The 10669-nt window shown below is 45.4% G+C and overlaps 1 protein-coding gene across 3 annotated transcripts in view; it reads right to left on the minus strand.

Annotated features, from left to right (window-relative positions):
• LOC123754474 (phosphatidylinositol 4,5-bisphosphate 3-kinase catalytic subunit alpha isoform) overlaps window positions 1-10669 on the minus strand; it is a 257757-nt gene that overhangs the window by 47131 nt on the left and 199957 nt on the right. The gene's annotated exons all lie outside the window — the stretch shown is intronic.

Raw genomic sequence — 10669 nt, forward strand, 5'->3', positions numbered from 1 at the left:
GCAAATGAACAGAACGACCACCCAGATCAAACGAACAGAACCCCCCCCCCCCCCGGCGTCGGAGGAGAGCATGAAGAACCCCCAACCAGACCTCCAGCCTGGCCTCGGTCCGGGCTTGGGGAGTAGAAGAACTCCCAGAACCCCATCAAGCAGGTATCAAGGCCAACAAAATGCCATCACAAACCGAAGGCAACTACAAATCAAGGAGAAGAAACGAAAGAACCCGATCCAAAGACTAAGATGGCTGAGGCGGTGCATGAGCGGAAGGAACGGAGCAGAAGTGACATCCATCCCGAATGCCAGCTGCAGTGGCTCCGCTAACGCCACATCAGTAGAGACGGTATTAGGCATGAGATGCCGATCCAGAAAAAGCCAAGAAAGCACAAAACAACCTGGTCCGAAATCAATGAAAACCTCCAAAGAGAAAGAAAATTATGGATAGACTGCCGAGAGATTTCATACTGTCATAGAGACGCCATCAAATCCAAGAAACCACCTGATTACCATACAAATGGCGACACACACTCGTCAGAAATGTCAAGACGCGAATTGCAAAGCAGTAAGGCAAATCAGCGAGGTACTGTACCTCATCAGCCCAACCTGCTAAAAGAGGTAGAGCTGTGGAAAAATGTATGGATTCGGACACAGAGCACGCAACGCCCGAAACCAGGGCTGGGCTGGCCACCATGGAGTCAGAGAATCACTCTTTCCGATAGGATTCCAGCCGAGTCAGAACCTAGAGCAACAGTTAGACCGGGGAAAAAGGTAAAGAACCCCCACCTTGTAACACACCCAATAATGGGAAGAAAAAACAAACTCAAATAAAGCCGGATCCATCACATACATAAATCAGGTCTCGCAGGAGGGACACATCAAGAGCCTCCCGAACCTCTGCAGGAGAAATTCGTTAGAAAGAAAACCCTCCAAAAGGACGAATCCGAGGAACCTAAAGGCACCTGGAAACAAAGGAGGGAAGCCACACTCAATTTAAATTAAAAATGGAAGGGGGGGTAAGAACCCCCCACCCCTTCCTCTACAGTATCAACCCCTGCCTGGAGGGCAAAAGGGCCCAAGCAGGGTCAAAAAGCACCCAAACACTCCATATGGACTACCCCTGAGCCTCGGAAACCTCCGACAAAGGCTCCCGAGCAGAGCCCTCTTCCACACCCACCACCCGTACACAAGAGGAGGAATCCACGGGAAAGGCCTTGTAGAAGGAAGTCTGCTGGGTCAACCAAGAAGCCCCGACGGGAAAATCGGGCTCAGCTACCACCCGAATTGGAAGGGGCATCCCCCAAAGTCACCAGAGCCTCATCCTGAACTAAACCCTGCCCCGACAACAAAATCCTCAAACGTTTGGGAGCCGGGAGCTGGGAGAAGGAGCAGGGCGAACCACGCCCCACTTGTGAAGAAAGAAGGGGCACCTACGAACCCACATCAGACCCTCCCAAGAATACCCCCTACCCAACCAGCTCCTCCTAAAAGGTCAGACTGGACCGAATTAATACAGTACGGTTTAGCTACCTCCTACCATTTGCTTGAAAATGTATCCATGTCTATACAAATTCATTAGAATTTTACCAATTTGACTGAAGTTATGTAAGAGTGCATTTATACTCGGACATTTAGTTATTATGTTGCACCACCTAGTGAAATCTATGAATGTACACCTCCAGGGTTGAGGTGGTCCTATGATTAATAGACATAACCATTGACACCACCTAACTTCAATGACAACCACTGATACCACCTGCCTCCAGTGAACAACCACTGACACCACCTGCCTCCAGTGAACAACCACTGACACCACCTGCCTCCAGTGAACAACCACTGACACCACCTGCCTCCAGTGAACAACCACTGACACCACCTGCCTCCAGTGAACAACCACTGACACCACCTGCCTCCAGTGACAACCACCGACACCACCTGCCTCCAGTGACAACCACTGACACCACCTGCCTCCAGTGAACAACCACTGACACCACCTGCCTCCAGTGACACCACCTGCCTCCAGTGACAACCACTGACATCACCTGCCTCCAGTGAACAACCACTGACACCACCTGCCTCCAGTGACAACCACTGACACCACCTGCCTCCAGTGAACAACCACTGACACCACCTGCCTCCAGTGACAACCACTGACACCACCTGCCTCCAGTGACAACCACTGACACCACCTGCCTCCAGTGACAACCACTGACACCACCTGCCTCCAGTGACAACCACTGACACCACTTGCCTCCAGTGACAACCACTGACACCACCTGCCTCCAGTGAACAACCACTGACACCACCTGCCTCCAGTGAACAACCACTGACACCACCTGCCTCCAGTGACAACCACTGACACCACCTGCCTCCAGTGAACAACCACTGACACCACCTGCCTCCAGTGAACAACCACTGACACCACCTGCCTCCAGTGAACAACCACTGACACCACCTGCCTCCAGTGAACAACCACTGACACCACCTGCCTCCAGTGAACAACCACTGACACCACCTGCCTCCAGTGAACAACCACTGACACCACCTGCCTCCAGTGACAACCACTGACACCACCTGCTTCCAGTGACAACCACTGACACCACCTGCCTCCAGTGACAACCACCGACACCACCTGCCTCCAGTGAACAACCACCGACACCACCTGCCTCCAGTGAACAACCACTGACACCACCTGCCTCCAGTGACAACCACCGACACCACCTGCCTCCAGTGAACAACCACTGACACCACCTGCCTCCAGTGAACAACCACTGACACCACCTGCCTCCAGTGACAACCACTGACACCACCTGCCTCCAGTGAACAACCACTGACACCACCTGCCTCCAGTGAACAACCACTGACACCACCTGCCTCCAGTGAACAACCACTGACACCACCTGCCTCCAGTGACAACCACCGACACCACCTGCTTCCAGTGAACAACCACCGACACCACCTGCTTCCAGTGACAACCACTGACACCACCTGCCTCCAGTGACAACCACCGACACCACCTGCCTCCAGTGACAACCACCGACACCACCTGCCTCCAGTGACAACCACCGACACCACCTGCCTCCAGTGACAACCACCGACACCACCTGCTTCCAGTGACAACCACTGACACCACCTGCCTCCAGTGACAACCACCGACAAATCTTCGTTAAGCTACAGTACATGTGTGAGATACTGTAGTTTATTCCTTCCACACAGTGGGGCAGGGGAAGTGGTGTTGCCTTATTTTGGGGTGGTCGCCTCATGCGGTGAATATAGGCCTAAACCTTAATTGTACCTAAATTTTTGGGTGCGACTTATAGGCCGGTATATACCGTAACAAATTTTATTTGGGAGGTTAAAGTCTCCTTAGAACTATTTGGTAATGGGATGACAAGGCAGTTATTAATATCACTTTGTTCAGCATATTCTTCCCTTGTTGCAATGGTTTGCATATGAAGACTATAAACCAAGTTTTTATCCATACTTTGATTTACAATACAACCACATGATCCGAGACCATTTTTTGCAGGAAAATCTTAAAATACACTTAGTTCACCATATGTCCTATTTATTTAATCATATGCATCGATATTATAATTTGGAGAACAAACTCCATTACCTATGTCATTTCTAGTATGGGCTTCAGTGAATGTCCCCAAGCACTGCATTTGCCTCTGAGTGAGCCACACATGAAAGGAAATTTATTTTTCACCTTTTATTTCAGGCCTTGAATGTAGACAAAGATAAATGAAGTTATACCACTTGAATTAGTTTAAATGATTCGTCATTTTGCAAATATGTTACTGCTCTATTTTATTTCAAGGTGCATTGTGGTATTGCATTCGCTTTGTTTAGTACTGGTGGTGAGCAGCATCCTGGCAGGACACATCGGCATGATTATAGAAAGCAGCCGTGAGATCTCTCGGAAAGAACCATTTCATATTTTTTTTTTTTTTTTTTTTTTTTTTTTTTTTTTTTTTTTTTTTGAGATATACACAAGAGTTGTTACATTCTTGTACAGCCACTAGTACGTGTAGCGTTTCGGGCAGGTCCCTGGAATACGATCCCCTGCCGCGAAGAATCGTTTTTTCATCCAAGTACACATTTTACTGTTGCGTTAAACAGAGGCTACAGTTAAGGAATTGCGCCCAGTAAATCCTCCCCGGCCAGGATACGAACCCATGACATAGCGCTCGCGGAACGCCAGGCGAGTGTCTTACCACTACACCACGGAGACTGTGTAAAACTCATTCACTCGATGCCATATTTTTCGGTGGTTTGTCACTGTCAAATTTAGTTCAGAGGTATGTGTTGAGGATTGTATGGGATTTAACCCTTAAACTGCGCATGGCGTATATATACGCCCTGAGTAACATGTCCCACAGTGCGCATGGCGTATATATATACGCCATAAGGTGATTTTTTTTTTTTAAGAGAAGGAAAGCCGGTAGCCGGGAAGACAGACCAGAATCGGACTTCGTTTGTGCTCGGTGTGGGATGGACTGCCACTCTCGGATTGGCCTCAACAGTCACACCAGACGCTGCACCAGGATTGACAACTAGGGCGCAACTCCATAGTCTCCCGAGACTGAAGGATGCCTACTACTACTAAGGTGCCAGGCCCGATTCAAATGGCCCGCAGCTACACGGGGTTCACATTAGCTTTCTCAGGGCTCTTGTAAACAGACGCCATTTTTAAACAAAATCGTGGGCAATATTCTCAGGTGTGAGAGGCACAGTACTGTTGGAGCAACCAAGGCTGGTGCACGCAGCATGAGCAAACAGCATTGCTGTTCAGCTTGTGACCACAGCATCGCTGAAAAATGTCAAATATATAATTGTTATTATTCAGCGATGACAATATTACAAATGACCCCTGACTGTGATATAAATAACCAGGGTTGTGATAATAGCAGGATTGTTGTAATAATTAGCGCTGTGGGAGGAGTGATGCTGAGAGACGGAGGGAGACAGCCTTGTTTACCGACTGTTTGGCCACCTGTTAATGTTTGCATTCACCATACCAGCTCAGTGGTTCTCTATGGTGAACACAAATGTAGATACTTATATATAATATGTGTATTAGTGTAATAAAAGCAAAAGGATTATGCTGGAAGGAGCCATTTGGGTGACGGAGGTGACGTCGTCTGCACGATTTGTCTAGCTGTTTAGATGGTGGCCACTATGCTCTTTGGGCGCACTACAAGCTTAGGTGTACAGTTACGGTGCATACAACATGTAGATACTTATATATAATATGTGTATATAGGGTAATAACACTGCAAAAGGTATTGTTGGGGGAGAAAGTTTAGTGCGCGTGACCTTGAATGAGTGAGGGAGTCGCCAGCCGCCATCTGTGTATAGCGACGACTCTTAGTTCAGGAACTAACTATATCAGCTTAGCTGTACAGTTGTGATGAACAAAATATATACATACTTATATATAACGTCTGTATATAGTGTAATAACACCACAACTGGTATTGTTGGGGGAGAAAGTTTAGTGCGTGTGTTGAGGGAGTGGCAGCGAGTGGCTGGCTGGTGTGTGGCGGTAACTCTTCGTTGCTTTTCGACTCTCAATACCAACTTAGTGGTTCGTTATGGTGACCAAAACATGCAGATACTTATATATAACCTGTCTATAGAGTGTAATAGCAGCAAAACAATTTGTTTATTGTTTTATGAACATAATAATTGAATCACTAATATGCACACCATACTTTTGAGTATAGCGATTATTCGCCACTTTTATTATATAAATATATTACAATACACACTATTGAATAATATTACTGCAAATAAACTATGAAAAAATCAATCGGAGACATTGAAACAATTAGGTAATAATATCTTTGTGGCAACTCCCACCTGTCAGCACGGGTGACGCTGACCGGCTCTGACAACCGCTCTGTCAACGCCCACTTTATGCCAGACTTCCTCGGTCTATTGCGCCCAAAATATGTCACCTACGATTTTTTTTTTTCTCCATGCTCAGAGGACACAAATTAACATGTTTAGAAGTTTTTATATTACACTAACAGTAGAAGTAAGAAATAAAATAAACGAATTAAATGCTCTTGTCTGCACAGAAAAAAAAAAAGAGATTATCGCGCTTACCGAAACGTGGATGAATGTAGAAAAGAGAGAACTATTAGCTGAATATCAAATAAATGGATTTAAACTATTTCACACAGATAGATATATTAGACGAGGAGGGGGAGTAGCCATATACGTTAGGGACAAATTGAAATGTAGTCTCAAAGACGGAATCAAAACTAAGCCACACACAGAAACTATTTGGATAGAATTAAACGAAAAAGCAAATAATATTATAATAGGAGTTATATATAGGCCACCAAATTTAGACAGAATGGAAGCAAAGCATCTATGGGATGAAATATCTAGAGCATCTAGATCTAACAGTATTTATGTCATGGGTGACTTTAATTTTAGTGGAATAAACTGGTTGAACAAAACAGGGAAAAATGAAGCAGAAGATTTTCTAGAATTAATTGACGATTGCTTTCTTACGCAACACATTAAGGAACCAACGCAGGAAAATAATATTTTAGATTTAGTGTTAACTAACAGGGAAACACAAATTAAAGACATCGAAATAGGGAATGAGCTAGGGAACAGTGATCATAAAGAAATCAGATTTAGCATAGAATGGAATAGATCTGTAGGAGAAAATTCTGTTAAAGTACCCGATTTTCGAAAAGCTAATTTCAATAACCTAAGAAATTTATTGGGTCAAATAGATTGGAAAGTCTTGGGTATGGGGTGTGGGCCGGTCTTAGAGCTAGACCTCAGCGATAGGTGACGTAAAATGGGTTTTCGATGTGGACTCAAAATATAACCTATTTAAAAATATTCTAAGCGAAGCCCAGGAATGTAGTATACCATATAAATTGAATAGATCGAATACTAATGATCCAAAGTGGATAACAAAGGATCTGAAGAACCTTATTGGTAAAAAGAGCGTGGTACAAAAGGATTAAGAATGGGGAAGTCAGTTTAGAACAGGAATTCGTACAACTGGTTAAAAATACTAAAAAAAAAGAGATAAGGAAAGCAAAAAGAAACTATGAAGTTCGCATAGCAGAGCAAGTAAAGACAAATCCTAAAGGTTTTTTCCAGTTATACCGGACAAAGATTAGGGAGAGGATAGGTCCATTAAAAACTGAGACGGGTCAAATAACAGATAATGATGAAGAGATGAGTAGTATTTTTAATATTTGATATCTGTATTTACTAAAGAGGAACTTAACAATATGCCTTTAGTCGAACAAGTACAGTATACTGTATGTGGGTGGGGACGAGGACAGGTTGACTAGTTTAGCAGTTACCAGGGAGGATATAATTAAACAAATAGTTAAACTCAAACCAAACAAATCCCCAGGGCCGGATGAAGTGTTTGCCAGGGTGCTTAAAGAATGCAAAGAGGAGCTTTGCGACCCACTGTCTACCATATTTAATAAATCAATAGAGTTAGGCAGAGTGCCAGAGTTATGGAAAGTTGGTAATGTGATACCAATTTTTAAGAAAGGAGATAGATCACTTGCATCAAACTATCGACCAATTAGCCTAACGTCTATTGTGGGAAAGTTACTTGAATCGATAATTGCGAATAAAATTCGTCTTCATCTTGAAAAACACAAATTAATAAATGAGTCGCAACATGGTTTTACAAATGGCCGTTCATGTTTAACAAATTTGCTATCTTTTTATTCCAGCATAATTGAGGCAGTTGATAGTGGTAAGGATTGTGATGTCGTGTACCTTGACTTTAGCAAAGCTTTTGATACAGTGCCACATGAAAGACTGATTAAAAAAATAGAGGCTCATGGTATTGGAGGTGCTATATTAAGTTGGATTAGGGCATGGCTATTCCAAAGGAAACAGAGTTAGTATAAATGGGGTTAAGTCAGGGTGGGAAAATGTTGTAAGTGGAGTGCCTCAGGGCTCTGTCCTGGGACCTCTGTTGTTTACAATATATATCAATGATTTAGATTCAGGTTTGAGTACAGAGCACCACTTGGTTTCCGAACCCCTTGGGGACGAGACCCATCGGTTATCGTGCAAGTTCGTAAACGATAATGGAGGAAAATGGACAGAATTTTTTTTAAATTTAACAAAAAATTCTAAGGGAAAAATATCTCTATCTCTCACTGCATCTCCCCCCCTCACTGCCTCTCCCCCCTCACTGCCTCTCCCCCCTCACTGCCTCACTGCCTGCCATCCCTCCCTCACTGCCTTCCTCATAACATGAGAGCAGCAGGCTATGGAGGAGGGGCAGCTACTAACGGGGACGGGAACTACTAACGGGGTGGAGGCTGTGTAGAGGCAGACATGTCTGTCAGCACCTGCTCACAGATGCCAGCTGTGTATAATTCATAAATAAAACTATATTTGTTTAATTAATAAATAGGAAATCATATAACATGTTAATGATTAATACCTCGAGGTGCTTCCGGGGTTTAGCGTCCCCGCGGCCCGGTCGTCGACCAGGCCTCCTAATATAATAATGTATATTAAAATATGAAAATTAATATTGGCATAAATATTTTACAACTAAGATTAAAATTTGTAATACAATATGGGCGATAAGGTTGGCAACCATAGCCTGGTCAGCAAATCCTTCCTTACTGCCTCCCTCACCACTCCACCAACAGAGGGGGGGGGGGGGGGGGTGGAGAATTAGTGAGAGGAGAAATAGTGGAGAGGGGGAGAATTAGTGAGAAAGGGAGGGAGGGGAAGGTAGGGAGAGATGCTAGGAGGGAGAATGGGAGAATTAGGGAGGGAGGGAAAGGCAGTCAGGCAGCCAGCCAGCCTGCCAGCCAATCTGCCTGCCAGCCAGTCTGCCTGCCAGCCTGCCTGCCAGCCAGTCTGCCAGCCAGCCTGCCTGCCAGCCTGCCAGCCTGCCTGCCAGCCTGCCTGCCAGCCAGTCTGCCTGCCAGCCTGCCTGCCAGCCAGTCTGCCTGCCAGTCTGCCTGCCAGCCAGTCTGCCTGCTAGCCTGCCAGTCTGCCAGCTAGCCTGCCTGCCAGCCAGTCTGCCTGCTAGCCTGCCTGCCTGCCAGCCAGTCTGCCTGCCTGCCTGCCAGCCAGTCTGCCTGCTAGCCTGCCTGCCAGCCAGTCTGCCTGCTAGCCTGCCTGCCTGCCAGTCAGCCAGCTAGCCTGCCTGCCAGCCAGTCTGCCTGCTAGCCTGCCTGCCTGCCAGCCTGCCTGCCTGCCTGCCTGCCTGCCTGACAGCCAGCCAGCCAGCCTCTCTGCCTGCCTGCCTGTGCCAATCCATGCCTGCCTGCCTGCCTTTCCCTCCCTCCCTAATTTTCCCATCCCCCCCCTCACTACTTTCTTCCTGCCTACCTCCCCCTCCCTTTCTCACTAATTCTCCCTCTCTCTCTCATACTGCCTTCCATCTAAGCTCCCCCATCCACCCACCAGTCAGCAATCACTGAGGCAATGCGTGCATTTGGAGCCGACATGGTGCAGATATGTAAAACAAAAATACAGAATGAACTCTCCAGCCTCGTGACAAGTCAAAATAATAGGAATAATAGGCCATGAATCTGTGAAAGCACAGGGTAGAGGGCGGCAAACTGGACCATCTCCCACGGGCCGGTGCGACGCTTGGCGGACCGCTTCCTACCCGAACTTTGTTCATGTAGCAGTGTAGCATGACTCCCTAACCCCAATCGAGAAACTGGAAGTTTCGGATAACTAAAGTTCGGAAACCAAGTGGTGCTCTGTAGCAACATTTGCAAATTTGCCGATGATACAAAAATCGGCAGGGACATTAACACGGAAGATGACTCACTATCACTTCAAGTTGATCTAAATAGGGTTTTGAAATGGTCAAAGGATTGGCAGATGCAGTTTAATGCTGATAAATGTAAAGTTCTGAGGCTAGGTAATGATGATAGAGTTACAATATAGGAGCTAGATGGTGTTGAGATTGCGAAGTCGAATTGCGAAAGGGATCTGGGAGTTATGATTAGTAAGAATTTAAAACAAAAGGATCAATGCATGAATGTTCGTAATAAGGCAAATTTATTAATCGAAGCGTTAGTAACAAGACACCTGGTGTTGTTCTTCAGCTATATCTTTCTCTGGTTAGGCTCCATTTAGATTAAGCAGTTCAGTTTTGGTCGCTGTACTATAGAATGGATATAAATTCACTTGAACGTGTCCAACGTAGGATGACTAAGTTAATTCCCCAAATTAGAAATCTTTCATATGAAGAAAGATTAACAAAGCTTAAATTGCATTCACTGGAAAGGCGAAGAGTTAGGGGTGACATGATAGACGTTTACAAGTGGATGAATGGACATAACAAAGGGGATATTAATAGGGTATTAAAAGTATCAACTCAAGACAGAACACGAAACAATGGGTATAAATTGGATAAGTTTAGATTTAGGAAAGACTTTGGTAAATACTGGTTCGGTAACAGGGTTGTTGATTTGTGGAACCAATTACCACGTAACGTGGTGGAGGTGGGGTCCCTCGATTGTTTCAAGCACAGGTTGGACAAGTATATGAGTGGGATTCGGTGGTTATAAATAGGAGCTGCCTCGTATGGGCCAATAGGCCTTCTGCAGTTACCTTTGTTCTTATGTTCTTATGTATTTATGTCCTGTGTTGCATAGTGTTCAAATACCATATGTTCTATCTAT

Source organism: Procambarus clarkii, chromosome 18, assembly GCF_040958095.1.
Source record: "Procambarus clarkii isolate CNS0578487 chromosome 18, FALCON_Pclarkii_2.0, whole genome shotgun sequence".
Taxonomy (NCBI): domain Eukaryota; kingdom Metazoa; phylum Arthropoda; class Malacostraca; order Decapoda; family Cambaridae; genus Procambarus; species Procambarus clarkii.